The sequence below is a fragment of the Acanthochromis polyacanthus genome, chromosome 21 (assembly GCF_021347895.1).
Source record: "Acanthochromis polyacanthus isolate Apoly-LR-REF ecotype Palm Island chromosome 21, KAUST_Apoly_ChrSc, whole genome shotgun sequence".
NCBI classification, from domain to species: Eukaryota; Metazoa; Chordata; class Actinopteri; family Pomacentridae; genus Acanthochromis; species Acanthochromis polyacanthus.
The window spans coordinates 13778402-13796991 of NC_067133.1; positions in this window are offsets into that span (position 1 = coordinate 13778402).

Consider the following 18590-nt stretch of genomic DNA (forward strand, 5'->3'; position numbering starts at 1 on the left):
AAGTTCAGGAAAAGCTAAAAATTTCATCTGATAATGGGGACAGTTAGAAAGTTAAGGATCAATAGTTCATTCTCTGGAGATCATGGATGTTATGGTTGAAAGCAGAGCTGATCAACATTTCATATCAGAATTTAATACTTTAACTCTGACGAACCTCCAATAAGCATTTTCATGTAAATAGAGAAAAATTGAGTAAGTTGACACAATTTATTACATTTTCAGTTGTGCAAAGATTGAACAGATATATTTTCTTCATATGGGGGATTTTTAATGACAGATGATTCCTGTTGAATTAATCAATTCAGCCTCTTTGCTATCCAGAATAATCCACCAGTGAAATAAAGCCTGCTGTCTGAATATCTTTGGCCCTTTTTGCCGCTGATGTAAACTGATGTAAATTCACTCCCTGTGCTGTTCGGGTGCTAAGGGAGCATCCGGTGTGTTTCACGAAGCCATTATGCTTCCGAATGAATTAAAGCCTGCAGCTGTGGAGCAGCAGGACCAAGATAAAAGGCTGAATTATTCCTGACAGTCAGACTAATGACAGTATTTTTCTTGCTTCATAAATCCAATATAACCAAATTTCACTTGCGGAGATGGATGACTCGTTTGTTTACTGGGGCTTGAACTGCAGCAGCTCCTGCAGAGCGGCGATCAGTCCACTAATCAAGTAGATAAATAAATATAATTCTAAGTTTGTGTTCTGTCTGAGGAAAATGTCAAAGCTGGCCTTGGCAAACATTCATGTTGGCAGCCAGAAATGGCGCAGAGAAGTCGCTGGGTGGAAAGTTTCACCTTAAATACCCAGAAATCTTCTAGTTTGATGCCAGAAAGCAGCACAGGGATCGTTTGTTTTTGGCAAAAAGGACAAGAAAGGGTACAAATGAGATGCTTTCTCTGAACAGATCTGATTATTTTTCACCTGCTGTGCGGGGAAGATTTGCCGCCAGCGTCCATGCTCAGGCCCAGTATTTAATTTGTGCAAAGCATGTACATGTTTTATGCCTGATAAAAACAATAGCCAGAAATGATTCATCTAAATTTCTGTTGAAATCTTCCTCTAACAACAGTTTGCTCAATCTGTTCTAAGTTAGAGTATTTGTGATACTCAGTAGTTGATTTCTTTTGTCTGGTTTGTTTCCCAACCTATTAATCATGTCCTCTATTTATTTTTGTTTTTTTTTAGTTCTTCTGTTGAGCTCTGAAGTTGTCCTTAGTGCTGACAGATGAACCTGGAGCTCACTAAAAATACTATCTGGAAAATGAGCTCCCATCCTGCGACAGCATGGAAAAGGTAACTATGAAAACACTCCTCACAAGTTATTTCAAAGTGAAATTTCATGTACAGCCTTCCTCAGTGTGGATATAAAAAATAAGAATTGAAGAAAGGACAGAAGGAGGCTTTTAATCCTTTGGCTTTGATTCTGCAGTTGAAGATGGAAGAACCAGCGTCTGCAGCTGAGCTGTGAAGTTTTTGAACTCACGGTTGGTGAACGTGATGACTTCGGCCGGCTGCTTCAGGGAGGTACGTTTGGGAAAACGGCATTCTGGTTACGAAGGTTTATCAGTGACTCAAGTGTTTGTAAATCAAAAGAAGAAAAGCACTCAGAGCGCAGTACTCCACCAAGGCTGCTCACTTGTATAATTTCCAACAGATAAGTTCACAGAGGTCAATTTGTAGTAGGATCGCAATCATGTGATCATCAGCAGGCAGCTGATGCAGTGCTCACTTGTTGTCATAGTTACAGTGACGTTATGCTGCTATCTTGCAATGATGCAGAAATCTTTACCAAATCAGTGGATCCAGACTATAAGCCACATCACTGACCAAATCTAATCACTTGGTCCTTGTGTCATTTCTGACCTTCCCTGAAAATTGGATCCAAATCTGTTAGTCCATTTTTGAGTAATGTTGAGCAAAGATAAACAGACAAATGTACGCTGATTGTCACATAACTCTGTCACGTTCCTAGACAGAGTAATGAACATACAAACACAAAGTTTGGTGTCAGATTTGTTTTACTGAGGCTACTACCTCATAGCACTGCTGGGCTGTCCTGAGTAGTGTGCACCATTTATAACGGATTAAAAATCCTTGCAGCTAGCCAACTGTGAGCTGTAGCAGTGCATGAGCTTGATGTTTGTAATTTCATTTTAAAGATCCTCTGGTGAAAATCCTTTTTTTTTTTTTTTAACAGTTTTTGCAAGTCCATATGGTGTGTTTTATCTCTTTTACTGAAGACATATCATGAACGAAATAAGCAGTCAACACCATGGTGGAGCATTTCCATGTTGAAAATACAGAGTCAAAAACACAGATTCAGACTTCCAGGATTTCATAAGTGTAGATCTTAAACTTGGTTCAGAGTTTAAGCTTTAAGTTGACACGTTTTTTTTTACTTTTACACGACTCTGCAAAAATATCACCTTTCCTGACACAAAAACAAACATGGTACTCAAACATATTTCAACCTAAAATGCCACAGGTTGTTTCCCAAACGTACACAAAAGCAAAACAAAAACAAAAAAACAAATCCACCATGTGATGCACAACATGGCTGCTCCACTCTAATCTTATTTCTGTTGACTGGACCTGAAGTGCTCATCAATCTTTAAGTCACCATATTAGGAGAATTACAAAAAACAACATAAAGCTAAATCTGGCCCCTGGAATACAGAATAAACCTGAGGAATCAATCATGTCAACTTTAAGGTGGGACTTTCTCTATCATTATCCTTCTCCAGAATCAGTTTCCCGTCCAGACATGTATGGCTGAATTACTTCAATATCACAACTTCCATTGTGTACCATAAAGCAGTTTTACAGTGTTTGAGCAGAGTCTCAGAGGAGCTGGTGTGCTCGAGCTGCAGAGGGTCGGGCACAGAAAGAGGCAAACCTTCATCAAGCATTCCAGCAGACTTTATTTGTAAAGTTTTGTTCATACAAATGAAATGTAACACAAAGGGCTTCATGGATCAAAATGAATAAAAAGGCGATAAGATAGCAGTAAAAAATGTATCCCTGACAAGCAATATGTTATAAATAAATTCAGTAAAATGGGGACTTTTATGTCATTTTAAGACAGGAGATGAAAATTTTTATTCTGTTCTGTGGCTAGCTTATTCTTTAACTACATACTGACATGCAAAATGCTGCTAGAGCTTTGTGAGCTGGACAATGAGCAGTGCTACTGTTCTGTTTGTGTAAGTTAAACAATAAACACGGTTTATTTCAACCTGACAGATTTTATGTTTTTGAAAGTACAAGCTTGCACGGCTGAGATTCCATCCAAAGTGCTCATCTGCCATCTGGAGTTCAGTGTTTTGCCCAAGGACACTTCAGCAGGTTGCGTAGCCAGAGATCAAACAACCTTGCAATTAGTGAAAATCTGCCCCACCACCTGAGCCACAGTGGTTTGAATGTTCTTTTTTTTTTCAGTCTGACTGCAGAAAAAAGCCACCTGGAAAGAAGCTTTTACTCAGTGCAGCAGAGATCTCCATCCTTATAATAACTTGTTATGAGTTATTGATTTTGTACAGCTAAGCAAATCATTTGGATTGACTCTTGAAGAAAGTGAACGTTGATTCACTACATTTGTGAAATAATCTTTGCATATCTTCCAGTCTGTCCTCGAGCATTTGTCATTTTCTGCTGCAAGTGTATCTCGTCGATGCAGAGTTTTTCAGCAGCTCCTTATTACTGGTTCATCAAGTATCAGGTTGTGATTGGTTTGTCAGTTGTTCTGTAGCAATTATGAACAATTTAGTGTACTGAATTGCTCCTGGGAAACTAAAGTGTTCTTGGAATCTGATGGAAAGTGACCTTGAATGATGTTTTAGTTTACCAGAACACACCGTCCTCCTGTTACCAACAAAATCATTATGAAATCCAAACTCGCTGTATTTGTCAGTATTAACATTTCTAAAGATGTGAGTCACCTCTCCATTTCACCACCAGACTAGACCACAGATTACTTTCTAAAGCTGCTGTTCTCTCTCATTTCTGCAATAATGTGAGTGGCCTTTCACTCCGCATTTGTTTTTTTTGTTTTTTTTTTTAAAATAAAAACGGCGTTCTGACTCACCGACTGCAGCACAAAGAAGCTCCTCTTATCACACGGCGTTTGAATAAAGCAGTGACCATCAACTGTACCTCAGTTTTCTGTTTGTGCAGAGCGACCTCACATCAGCTGAAACTTTGAAGGTTATCTTTAGGGTTACATTTGTTTTCTGTATGTGATGAGCATGTGAAGCTGAGTTTGGACTCCAGTCAGTAGAGGAAACTGCATGTACCTACTTATCTAAGTTTGTCTCATCCAAACAGATATATCTTCAGTTTGACTGGCCGTGAGGATAAATATCTTTATCTACACAGGAATGAAAAATGTGTCTGTTTGGAATGTCGTTACTGAAGGAGAGAAGCAGAGCTGTTTTTACTGAGGTTTATTTCGGCCAAGCCAAAGACGTTTCATCCAACAAACATAATGAAATACGAGAGCAATGAAAGAAAATCTGAAAAGTGGAGCTCTAGTTTTAATAAGCTGCAGCAACTTGCAACGTGTCAAAACCACTGCACCTGCTTAAAAGCTCTTACTGCTCTGAGTGATTCAGATCAACTTTTTCTCTCAACATTTCTAACAAATTACGCAGATAACAATAATCAAGTGAACTTCAAATTGGCATCAAAAATGACACCAGTGCTGTAATACTGTAATGAAAACAAAAGAATTTTCGGTTGAAATCTTCCTCCAACATCGGTTTACTAAACCTCTTCTAAGTTACAGTAGTAACTGATTTCTTTAATCTGGTGTGTTTCCCAACCTATTAATCATGTCCTCTGTTTCTTTGGGGTTTTTTTTAGTTCTTCTGTTGAGGTCTGAAGCTCTCCTCAGTCCTGACAGATGACCCTGAAGTTCACTAAAAAAAATGAGAAAACAAGCAGAGCAAATCCCAAACATATTATTTTACCCAAAGAAAGTGTGTTATGCGCAAAAAACATGAACCAGAAAAGCCATTTCCTTACACTAAAGGTCCCATAAGGTGAAAATGTATTTTGTAAACACCTGGAGGATGAAAATAAAAACGCATTTGCAAATATTCAGGTTTTTCCATCTAAAATCAGCAGGAGCCTTTCTGCTCAACCATCTCCGATTTTCACAAACCTTTTTTAGCATAACCTGTGAATGTTAAAAATGCTTGCAAATTTTTAGCTGGATGGAACAAATGGCTTTTGAGATACAATTTTATTTTTAAAAATTGCCCGTTGGCCCTCTTTTAGCAAGTTTTTCTGCACATTAAAATTGAAGGCTGTTAGATCAACAATATCAGAAACTATAAAAGATAAAAGCCTGACATTTTTGCTGTTGCATCTCATCATGTCAAGGATTCAGAATCTGATTATAGGTGAGTTGAAATATGCTACCACAGCAATAGGAAAATCCTTTGTGCATTTTGCAGCTAACATGGCTGCTGTTCGGGTTAACTTCAATCGTATGCTCACAGATCCGAGCTCTATGGAAAATGTAGGCTGAAGACATTTGGAGATATTGGAAACTTTAAGATAGATTTGAGGCAATAAACAGGAAATGGTAGCGTTTCTCCTGCCCTCTGTGCTCACATACAATGCATTTTAATACAGCCAAATTACCATTTAAGTAATCGTGTAGACAGCTGTAATATTTAAAGCTACAGAAACTAAACAGTCATGGTGAAATGAGCCATCTTTGTAGTATTTAGAAGCGGAAAACTAAAAGATGCATTCTGATTGCATGTGATTGTGTTTTATAAGTAATTTTTTCAAACTCTTAGCTCTGTTTTTGGTCTCCATCCCGTCCTATAAGTGAAATACAACACCTGCTGCACTGTCTTCACTGTAACTGTTTGCAGCTGAGCAGGATTGTACATGTAGTGAAAACAACACTATGAAAGCAGTGACAGTGAAACAAAACAGCAAAGTTGTTGTGGGAAAGCTAAACATTGAGCTGAATCTCACTTTAAAGCTCCATAAAACCCCAGTGGGTTCTCACACTGATACATAAAATTATCACCCACAGCTGCTTAAAAAGTAGAAAAATCCAACTGTGTTTTGCACTGAGGAAAATTAATAAATATTCAGTAGTTTTTTTTTTCATTTCAATGAGGCAGTTTTAAAGCATGTACAGGACCCTTCCACAGTTCGATCAGTATGACATACAGCTGAACTGATGGTGACAGTGTGGTGATGCTGAGTGTTTCTGTCTCTGCAGTCTGCAGATAATCAGCCAGTGTTAATATTCAAAGCAGCGAGCTGCAGGGTCAGGAGGATCTGGCATCGCTGCTGCTGCTGTGAACATCCTGAATATCCTGCTGTGCACGCCTCACCAAACTTGTGAGATTCTGAGTGTTTAAGAGGAAAATCACACAGGCGTGTTCGTGCACACGCATTAACTACACACTGCGACAGCTCGATGGACACGCTGAATTATACTCATCTGTGATATGAGGAGCATAGTAGCTATCAGCCATGTGCATCGCCATCCCAAACATGAACTGCAGCTGCTATGAGAAATTAATGTGAGGTTTTTCCATTTATAATGTGGTTTACAAACTCTCTCAAACACTTTTTGATTTGCATATGGAAATAAACTGAATGAAGTGCCACTCTGTAAATAACTATCTCAGACTAACTTTTCATGCCATTTACACTCAACAAAAATATAAACGCAACACTTTTGTTTTTGCTCCCATTTTTTTATGAGATGAACTCAAAGATGTAAAACTTCTTCCACATACACAATATCACCATTTCTCTCAAATATTGTTCACAAATCTGTGATAGTGAGCACTTGTCCTTTGCTGAGATAATCCATCCCACCTCACAGGTGTGCCATATCAAGATGCTGATTAGACACCATGATTAGTGCACAGGTGTGCCTTAGACTGCCCACAATGAAAGGCCACTCTGAAAGGTGCAGTTTTATCACACAGCACAATGCCACAGATGTGGCAAGATTTGAGGGAGTGTGCAGTTGGCATGTTGACAGCAGGAATGTCAACCAGAGCTGTTGTTCGTGTATTGAATGTTCATTTCTCTACCATAAGCCGTCTCCAAAGGCGTTTCAGAGAATTTGGCAGTACATCCAACCAGCCTGACAACCGCAGACCACGTGTAACCACACCAGCCCAGGACCTCCACACCCAGCATGTTCACCTCCAAGATCGTCTGAGACCAGCCGCTCAGACAGCAGCTGGAAAAAAAAAAAAAAAAATCGGTTTGCATAACCAAAGAATTTCTGCACAAACTGTCAGAAACCGTCTCAGGGAAGCTCATCAGCATGCTCGTCGTCCTCATCGGGGTCTCCACCTGACTCCAGTTCGTCGTCGTAACCAACTTGAGTGGGCAAATGCTATAGAGTGAGCGGTTTTCTGATGTCAATGTTGTGGATGGAGTGGCCCATGGTGGCGGTGGGGTTATGGTATGGGCAGGCGTCTGTTATGGACGAAGAACACAGGTGGATTTTATTGATGGCATTTTGAATGCACAGAGATACCGTGACGAGATCCTGAGGCCCATTGTTGTGCCATACATCCAAGAACATCACCTCATGTTGCAGCAGGATAATGCACGGCCCCATGTTAGAAGGATCTGTACACAATTCTTGGAAGCTGAAAACATCCCAGTTCTTGCATGGCCAGCATACTCACCGGACATGTCACCCATTGAGCATGTTTGGGATGCTCTGGATCGGCGTATACGACAGCATGTACCAGTTCCCACCAATATCCAGCAACTTCACACAGCTATTGAAGAGGAGTGGACCCCCCAATAAAGCAAAACTGCACCTTTCAGAGTGTCCTTTTATTGTGGGCAGTCTAAGGCACACCTGTGCACTAATCATGGTGTCTAATCAGCATCTTGATATGGCACACCTGTGAGGTGGGATGGATTATCTCAGCAAAGGACAAGTGCTCACGGTCACAGATTTAGACAGATTTGTGAATAATATTTGAGAGAAATGGTGATATTGTGTATGTGGAAAAAGTTTTAGATCTTTGAGTTCATCTTATAAAAAATGGGAGCAAAAACAAAAGTTTTGCATTTATATTTTTATTGAGTGTAACTTAATTCACGTTTAGGGTTTGAGGTTCTTCACCTTAAAATGTTTACTTCTGTTAACTTATTACAATTGCGAGAAACATATGTTAATGTTTCACTTTTCAGCATATTATTTCAACTAATTTACTAAAAATTAAAGGTAATTGTACATCTATCCACCGCAGGAGGCCTCTGAAGTTCAGAGCTGACGTCATCACAGTTTGTTCTCACACGAGACATGGCAGCGATCAGCGTGTTGTTTTTTTCATAAAAGAAAAATAGTAGGGTATGTGTTACCTCAAGACATTCTTACAATGTTGCAGAAAAAACGTTCCACTTTTACTTGATAAATCACGTCACAGGAACATTTTCTAAAAAGTCATGTGAGACCTCAAGAACATCTGGAAAACATGTTTTGAATGTTGCATAATGTTCTGTCGTTACCTTTTAGGAACATCATCTAAAATGATAAATAATCCTGATACATTCGTTAACATTAAACTAAAACATGATTAGAGCACAACAGATACATTAATGAGAAACACAGCAAGTTGGCATTAACTATCCATCCATCTATAATCTATATACTGCTTAATCCTCATTAGGGTTGCAGGGGGCTGGAGTTTATTCCAGCTGAAGGCAGGAGACACCTGGACAGGTCGCCAATCTGTTACAGGGCTACATCGAGAGACAAACAATCACACTTGCATTCATACCTCTGGACAATTTAGAGATGCCAATTACCCTCAGCATATTTTTTGGACTGTGGGAGGTAGCTAGAGAACCCTGAGAAAACCACAACATGCGCAGGGAGAACATGCAAACCCCATGCAGAAAGATCCTGGAAAGATTGGGACATGAACTGAGGGTCTTCTAGCTGCAAAGTGCTAACAACCAAGCCACTGTGCAGCCCTGGAATAAACTAGTTATCATTTAATAGTTAATTTAGTTGGTATAATAGTTTTAATTTTATAATAGTCAGCAGCCAGAAAATTGCATTAGTATTAATTAAATGAATCTATTTGAACACATTCAGTTTATATTGATGCATTTCTGCCAAAGGTAAAGGGGCAGCAGCTCGAGCCACTAAAGCTGCCACCCTGCAAATCATTTCATACAGATTTAATTGAATCGATCCAGCTATAAGCTCAGTGTGTGATACTGGTTTAATTTACTGTTTATGGCCACAGGACGCTGCAGCCAGGAGAGGAATTTAATCATTTGAATCCTTGTCATCTCGAGATTGCAACAAGCCTGAATATTTATGCTGTTGTTCTTATAGAATTTAGGGATTATTGTAAACCACTGAATTCAATTAACATGCCGGTTTTGGACGAGGAGAGTTTCGGCAGAGAGGGATGGAGAGGAAAAATAAATGTTCTCTCTACTGCTGTTGTCAAGGCAGTGTTCTGAGAAAAAAAAAAGGCAAGCGAGAGCGATGTCAGAGTGCAGTGTATTTTCCTGGCGCTCACGTGTTGTGTCTGCTGCACGAGTGCTGTGGCCGGTGTGGGGGCGGATGGTGAAAAGCACACATGGCAGATGTTCACTGTGGCAGATCCCAACACCCTTCACCTGATTTTACTTGTGTCCTCTGCACATGTGCGGCAACAAGAGGATTTCACCAGCGGATGATTTGACCCAGGAGGCCCAGATTAGTCCCCTAAAATTGTACTTAATCGGACAGCCGGTCAGGTTTTGTCCTCTGCTATTAACATACTTTGCCTGTCTGTGCAGATTGTTCCTGCATTCATGATTTTGTGTTTAGCCTGAAAACAACAGCTTGATATTTTGGGAAATGCCCTTATTTGCTTCCTCAGGAATTGGATCTCCTGTACAGTTAAAATGAAGCTAAATCAGTTAGCTTAGCTTAGCACAAAGACTGGAAACAGCTAGTTAGGGTCTCTCTGCTGGTTAAAAGAATCTGCCTTCCAGCATTCTTGAGCTCAGCAGTTAGTTCTGCTGTATATGTTGTTGGTTTATTCACCGAGAGTGTAAGAATGACGATCTGTCATGTGCTGAACTGTTTCAGCGGTAATCAGTAGAGATTTCTGGCCAAGAAGCAGAGCCAAAGTGAAACCAGAGCTTCTGGTTCTGCTGCACATGTAAGAAAAACCTCATTCTGAATTCTAACAGCATTTAACTAATAACTAAACATTCGACATTGGAACAGAAGCTTTCTCAACAGCATGTTGTCTGGCTGCTTCATAATGTCACCTATTCAGAGTATTTTTGAGAATCAATCTGTAATTATTTATTTGAATAACAAGCATTTGAGATTAGGCACCATTTGTTGATTAAACCCTTTAAAACTCTTCTCTGCTTCTCAGAGTTTCATATTTAGTAGTTTTCCATGAAAATAATCTCTTACTGCCTCATCCATCCATCCATCCATCCATATTCTTCCGCTGATCTGCAGACAGGTCGTGGAGGCAGCAGGTGAAGCAGGTCATTCCTGACATCCCTTCCCTCAGCGCCGTGTTCCAGCTCTTCCTGGGGGATCCCGAGGTGTTCCCAGGCCAGACGAGATAAATAATCCCTCCAGCGGGTTCTGGGTCTGCCCTGAGGTCTCCTCCCAGGTGGACGTGTTCAGAAAACCTCCAAAGGAAGTTTCCTCTTAGTCATCCGAATTAGATGTCCAAACCACTTCAGCTGGCTCATTTAGAGGTGAATGAGCAGCGGTTCTACTCCGAACTCCCTCCGGATGTCTGAACTTCTCACCCTATCTCTAAGTCTGAGCCCAGCCACCCTGTGGATACAAGCTCATTTCATAGGCTTGTATCCATGATCTTGTCCTTTCGGTCACTACACAGAGCTCATGACCATAGGTAAGGGTTGGAACATAGATGGACGGTAAATCGAGAGCTTTGCTTTGCGGCTCAACTCCCTCTTCACTACAACGGTTCGGTACAATGCCTAAATACATTAACTCCTTCAAAGCAACTCTGCCCCAACAACATTGAATTCTCTATCACTAAAATAAAGTCAGGCAACAGCACCAAAAAGAAAATAACTGCTAAAAAATAAACTGTATGAATGTTTTTGAGTTATAACTTTTAATAAAATTATGTTCAACCAAAAACTATCCAGGTATGTCAAGATTAAAGAGGACAAATGAATTCCTGAACTTAAGGTAAAGAAAAATTAAGCCAATTTCATTTAGTGGAAACAACTTAGTTTTAAATCAGTTAATGCAAAAATTAAGTCTTCACTTCCCCACAATATTAAGATGGGGCAATTACCAACATTACTAGGTCAAGTGAACTCATCAAAATAATTTTTGCAACTTAAAAGGGAAATTAGAAATTTTAACTTACAATCATGCATTTAATGAAGTGGTAGGAAATGGTCCCTTAAATAACTTCATAAAGTGTAGAATGTGTCGATAATTAAAGATATGCTGCAGGTTTAAGGTGGAAGTCCTCAGCAATGATGTTGACTGCTCATGAAATGTCCTCCAGTATATAAAAAACACCATGTGCACGTTAGCAAGATTAAAAAAACTGGATTTTCACTGAAAGAGGTTTTTAAGAAACATTAGGTGAAAATGTTGAGTTTTACATAAAATGACCAGAGCAGCCATGTTGCCAGGTTATAGTTTCTTCACGCAAGCTACAGTTTGTTTGTTCACATGGACTAAAAGTTGTTTAACTTGTTTAAAACACAATTGTTTTGTGGGAATTCTTATCATGGATGGAGACTGATCTTCCTCTTTAATCTTCCACCTGGAGTTTCACATCTTTTTCTGACAAATAGGAGTCCTAAACTTGATGATGTTTTGCCTCATTTCATCAAAAGTCACTTGCGTCAGGACTGATTCCTCCTCCTGTGCAAACTCAACATTTACTGTATCTGCATCAGAGCATCAGTCTTACTCCTGATCTGTGCGTCTACTTCGGCGTCACTGAGATTTTATCAGGAAACTGACTCTGGTTATCTGAAGAGAAGCTCTAACAGACAGGCCTCTAACCGGCGACTGACTCCTGGCGAGATTTAAAGCACTGGATGTTGGCCCAGAGGGGGGATTCATGACATTCTGGGAGATTGCGGCTATAACCTTGATTGAAGGAGTCCCAGCTGTTGGGTGGATTTTTTTTATTTTGTCTGCCGGTAAACAAAGCAAGAGTGAGCGAGGACAAACATGCGACACAAATCCTCCTGAGACCATTACTGCTGCACTTTTACATGGAAACATAATCCGGTGCGCTCAGGTTTGTTTCACCTCCTGACTGACTGACTGTTTGTTTGCGGAGCAGCAGGTACAGTAGCTTCCTCACGTCTCATTATTCCTGCCCGAGGAGGGTTGATCAAACGCGCTGCTATCATAATGAGCCAACAGCCAGCTAATTATCTGCTCTTAGACCTCCTGCAGGAAAACCACTGATCCTCAGGGTCCTCCAACACAGTTTGTGTTTCACTGTCAGCCAGTGGCGGCTTGTTTTACTGTCCAGGAGAGAAGGACGACTGATCACCTTCAGCCCGAGGACAGGACGGCGTTTATACGGCAGACCAATACTGAGGTCTATGCTGAAGCCAAAACGCAGCAAAAACACATCCGGGCAAAACTGAGTTGTGACCACCATCTAATTATCAGACGTCAGGCATTAATACTGTCATTTTTGAAGGAACAAAACCATAAGAAAACAGCAGGACTCAGAGCACAAAGACAAACAGCATTATCTCTAATAACGTTTAAAACTGTTTTGCAGCTCAGCTATCAGAGTAACTGAGTTTCTTTGTTGTACATAAACGAGACAAAACCTCAGTCATCCTCTTCATCCTTCTGAAAGCTAAATCATCGTGATTCACAGACCAGCTTCTGACTCAAGTGGCGTTATTATGATTTGGTATGGTTAAGCTGCCTTTAAATCACAAAAAGAGCTCATTTTGTTTGTTTATTTTGCATTTTCTCCGCATCTTCAGCTGCTTCAAATGGAGATTTTTAAAGATTTTAGTGTGACAGATGCTAATAAGAGCAAAGTTAACTATATAAAACAAAAAAGTAGCTAGCCTAAAAACTTAACTCTGAGGCAGTAATAGTGATAAAGTAAGTAGTTTATACCTATTGAGCAATTTATAGTTGATTAAAATGAATATAGTATGAAAAAAACCTGTAAAATATTTCATCTTTTCTTCTGCTTGTATTTCTTGTTGAGCTACTGAGCATGCTCTGTTGGTGCAAAGACATAAACCTGCTGAAACCCAGAGACTGAAACACTTTCATTAGATGTTGGTATGAAGCTCTGATTTAGACATCAGTGCTAGGAATGTGAAACCAGCTATTCTGGTTCTGTTTTAGGTGGGTTTTTTTTGGACATTTCTGCCCGAAAAACACCAGCAATCAGCTCCACACCAACATGAACAAACCTTGTATTCTGTGAATCAAAAGAACTTGTCAGACTTTTGAAACACAATAATTGTCCTTGTCTCATCACCAGTCCAGACTGAGATGTAACATTTTCTCTACTGCAGCTTTTAAAGCATAATTCAGAGTGAAAAAAGCACAGTCTAATTTAACCTGCAATTAAAAAATCTTATTGCACCTCTAAGAAGTTAGCAATAATTAAGTAAAATATAGGAAACGCTTCATCACAGTCAACTTTTAAGAAAGATTTTTAAAAATCAAATAACAGCAAATATATGTAAAGTAGTGTTGTTGTTTTTTTAAATTTTCTTTTGCCTGAGTGGACTACAGTGAAGAATCTGTCATTTTATGCTCAAACAAATTACCGCTGGTAAAAATACAGACTTTAATAAGGACAGTACTTGTGGTTTTGGACTGTGAATTAAAACCTTTTCTCTGTTGTTTCACTATCACCTGTAATTTATCAAAGCAAGGAAAATCTGTAAAACAATAAGACAAAAGGTGACAAGAAATATTTACCATTTTTCAGTGTTAATGTACATATTTTTTCCAAGTAACAGCGAATATTTGCAAAACAGTGATCTTTTTTGGCTGTTAACCCCCATAAGACCCAGATATAGAAAAAAATTGCAAAAACTTTTTACATTTTTTTAAAATTAAAGAATATAAATAATATTAATAATATACATATATAAAACAAATCTAGAAAAAATAGCATGTGTATATATATATATATATATATATATATATATATATGCATAATCGAAAATGTTTTAAAAAATGAATGAAAATCTACCAAAAAATCCTAAAAATATCTAAAGTGCTTACATATATATCAGCAAAAGTTCTAATAATTTCCTGAATGTTCTTAAAGAAACATTTTTTTACCATTTCTTTTTTTCCACCAAAAAATATTCAAAAAATTTCCCTCAAAAATTTGAAAATGTGAAAGTTTTCACTGTGATAATATATTTTTTCCCACATTTTCAAACTTTAAAACGGGTCAATTTGAGCCGCAGGACGACACGAGCGTTAAAACAAGATCATTTCGAGATTGTTTGACAAGATATTTAAGATGTGTTCTCTTAAAACAACTCCCTCCATCTTGCTGAAATGTCACTTGTTATGTGAATTTATCTTAAATCAAGTGGGATGAGACATTTTGACTAAAAATAAGACAAACAGACTTGGTAAGATTTTGAGTTTTTGCCGTGCACAGGGTTAAAAGACAGTAAAAAGTGTTATTTTTAGGTCAAATGTTAATTTTCCTATAATAACACTAATTTGATACAGGGAAAATCTGGAAAACAACAGTAAATTGCAAAAAAAACTAAGGTAAAAACTGTGAAACAAAATGCTAATTTCTTACAGTTGTGTTATATATTTCTAAGCCTAGTAGGATTGTTTTATGATGTACAGTATAAGCTGTGCAAATAAACTGATAAACAATGTAACTCTCTGCAAGACAACAGATACATTCTCCTAAACTATCCCTTTAATATTCAGACATCTTCTTGCTGTGTGTCCTCACAGATACACACTCCTGTAATGACTAGCGGCGAGGACACACACCTGTCCCGGGAGAAATTTCCTCTCCTCCTCTTCCGGGATTTGCTGTCTGATTTAAGGTGTTGTCAGCTCTTAAAGGAGTCTCACTCTGTCTTTCCCACACAGCAACATTTAAGACGCTGATTGAACATGTGAGCTGCTCAGACAAGCTTTCAGACACGTGCAGCACAGACATGTTCATGGTAGAATAATCTACTCTGGAATGAATTTAGCAGTAATTGCACAGTAAAAAAAATTAGGGGGAGGGGGGGGGGAGGGGAGGGGATCAATGTTTTTCCCATCAGCACTGCTCAGGTCGTCCATCTCCCCAGAGACTAATTCCTTCGCCTGCAGAATAGTAATCTGCTGTGGTGATGCAGACGATGAGTCAGGACGCCGTGAATTAAAATGGTCGTCTGACTTCATGTTACTGAGCGAGCAGGTGAGGATGCTGGCAGAATAATCAAACCGCTGCCGTCCTTTATTCTGCTCACATGTCTGCACTGAGGCGTCTGGGTCTCTCTGACATTGAGGAATATTTATGATTTCCTCCAGTTAAGACCTCAAACTTTTGACCTGATATTTACTGAGGGAGTGGTGCTCATAATTTAAATTTGCTGGTCATTACTGCATACAATCTTTAAAAGAAAAATCCATTCCTAACTTTCTTTTAAACTTTAACCAAAGAATTTACTGGCCTTTATTTACTTCCTCAAATCTTATTAGTATATTGTTCTTTGTTTTTTATGTTTTGAGAAGTAAATTGCGTGGAAGCATTTTGTATGAAATGATACGCAGGATTATTTTTCACTGCTTTGACCTGAATGTCGACAATGCAGTAATATGGTAGCTGTACAACAAGTTATCTGTGTTTTGCAAAAGAAATTCCGAACATGAGCTAAATGACAGCTTTGGATATTTCAAAGGAGTCATTTCTCAGTCAGTTAAACATAAATTTAAATTTACTTGCATCCCGAGCATTTGGTGTTCATGACTCCACATGTAGGCCTCTAAATCCCGAATCCTGGGGACTTTTCTTTTTGCCCTGCCATGAGGTTCACATATGCAATGGTTTAAATTTGGTGCATAGTTATAACTTTGATTTTCACACCATAGACTGTATGTAAAAGATCTAATACTTGCCTTCTTTCTAACAGCCAGCAGGGGGCGACTCCACTGATATAAGTATGAAAGTCTGTCTTTTTTTTACATACAGTCTATGGATATGATCTCTCATCTAGTGCCATATTTTAATTTAGATTTATATTTTGTATAGTGCTTTATACCTGCAGTACAAATATTATTTCCATCATCTTCAGTTGTACTTTGTTTATTGAGAATGTTAGCACGCTAACATGCTAACACGTCATTTACTGGTATGATCAGTTTCATTTGTTTATTAGATGCACACATAATATTCTTTATGAACATACATTCAAACATAAAATTTAAAAGCACTGGCATTGTGAGAATTTACCTTGTTACCTTGACGCTATTAGCATTTAGGTCAAAGCACTGCGTTGCCAGCATCACAGACTGTATTGAAAATATGAACGTAGCCACCATTCTGCCACCCATTAGTTTGTAAACTGCCAATTCCAGATTTGATGCTTTGACTTTGGAATTTGGTCTAGCAACTTGTCAGTCACAAAGTACCACTGCCATAAAATACAACCTGCTTTAATAGTTATTTTATTCTAAATTTGACCATAATTTACAAAATCAACATTATGCTGTATTGAAGAAGACTTGAAACTAACAACTACGACCATAAACTCACTGGTAAATCAAATGGTAAGTAGGGTTGTTGTCTCATTGACCTCTATACAATCAGGTTTGTTTTTGCAACTGAGGGAGTTGCCCCCTGCTGGCTGTTGGAAAGAATGCATTCATGTTTTATGTACAGTCTTACAGAGCTGCTATTTACTGAGCTGTAATTGACATTACTACATGGGTTCTGTGGCACTTTGCAGAACTGGATCAACGAAGGCTCCAGTCTTGTGAACATATTCCAGTATAAAGCTTGAGCACACTGAACCCCCCCCCCCACACACACACACACACACCACCACCACCACCACCCCACCCCCCCGGGTACAATTAGTGTAGCAGTATTTTGTCTAAAGGTTCCTTTAAAATTTGAGCTTGCTTCTCCTTAAAATACTGAATGTTTGCTATTTCAGAAGTTGTTCTGTTTTAATGATTTTTACAAGAAAAAGGATGTAAAAATTAAAATAATTTTCTTAGAGAAAGGATAAGAATAAACATAATTTGTTGCAACAGAAAAGCAATCATCTTGTGACTCCTCAGGTTTATCTTGGGTTAGAACCGTGTTTTAACACTTTGGTATTAAATCTAGGTCAGACCTCCTTCCAATCATTGCATTCTCCACACTCTGCCCAAGCAGCATCACAGCCTGAAGCCTCTCACCACAATAAACTACGGTATAATCCCCGTGATCATTAGGCTTCCCATCGCAGGAATAAATCAATACACAAAACCGCAGTGTCACAGGCTCATTATTTTTTAAAAAGCACACTTCAGCCTCTTTGAATTCCTCCAACCGGGCAGCTTTCACCGTGTTTCTCCCCACAGGAGACAATAAACATCACAAGGTCTCTCCAGCTCTGAGTGAGTCTGATGACCCTCAAATGTTTTTATTCACTCATTTTAAACCATAGATTCACAAATGTGACTGAGTCACTCACAGCTCCACATTTCACCCAGTACATGCTGTGCTTTGCTTTCCCTTCGTGCTGCATTCAAGGTCGTGGGGAAACATAAGTAAATGCAAGTCAGTTGAAGGCTCTAAAACAAAGAGGATGTTTACATTTTGAAAGGAAATAATCCAACTCAGAGATTAAGATGAGAAAATATGCCTAAAAAGTTCCAAAATTCTTGGAAAATTATGACAAAATAGAGGATCTGATGATTGTGTTTCCAGTTTTTTCAACACTAGCATCTTTAGCTTAGTTTTAGCTCTGTTAGCGATACATGTGACAGAATATTAAGATCAGTTATTGGATGTTTTTGTTGCTGAAATGCACCTTTCATGTACATAAGCCTGTAAGTTTGCTTCCCTCTAATGTGTTTGTCCATCTTCTGTTCTGATGATTGAAATGGTGGAGTTTCTTACTGATCAAAGCTGTAGAAGTCATTTAGTTGTGAGTTGTGCAACAGTTTCTTTTGGAAAAATGAAAGAAAGATGCAAATTCAGCCCAAAATATCTCATCCAACTCCTGGTTTGTGCCTAACAATGTGTTATTGTGCAGTCGGGTCAGAGTTTCTCTAAAAGATAATCAATTAGAAATGTTTGAAAAACCCAGAAGGTCATCTAAAAATACTTCCTTGAATATTTAAAGAGTTTGACCTTGAGCAAACAGTGCAATTGCTGCACAATGAAAAAACATTTTCACCTTGTTTCTTAAGAATCGACTCCTTTTATCCATGCAGTCTGAAGGTGGTTTGATTCAAATACAAAGACGTAACTTCAAAAATAGTTTCTATAATTCAGCAGATATAATGTTTTTTCATTGAGATGTTTTAGATGAGGTTTTGGAGACAATAGAAGCAGGCATAGGTGTTTTTAACGCCTTTCTGCACCCG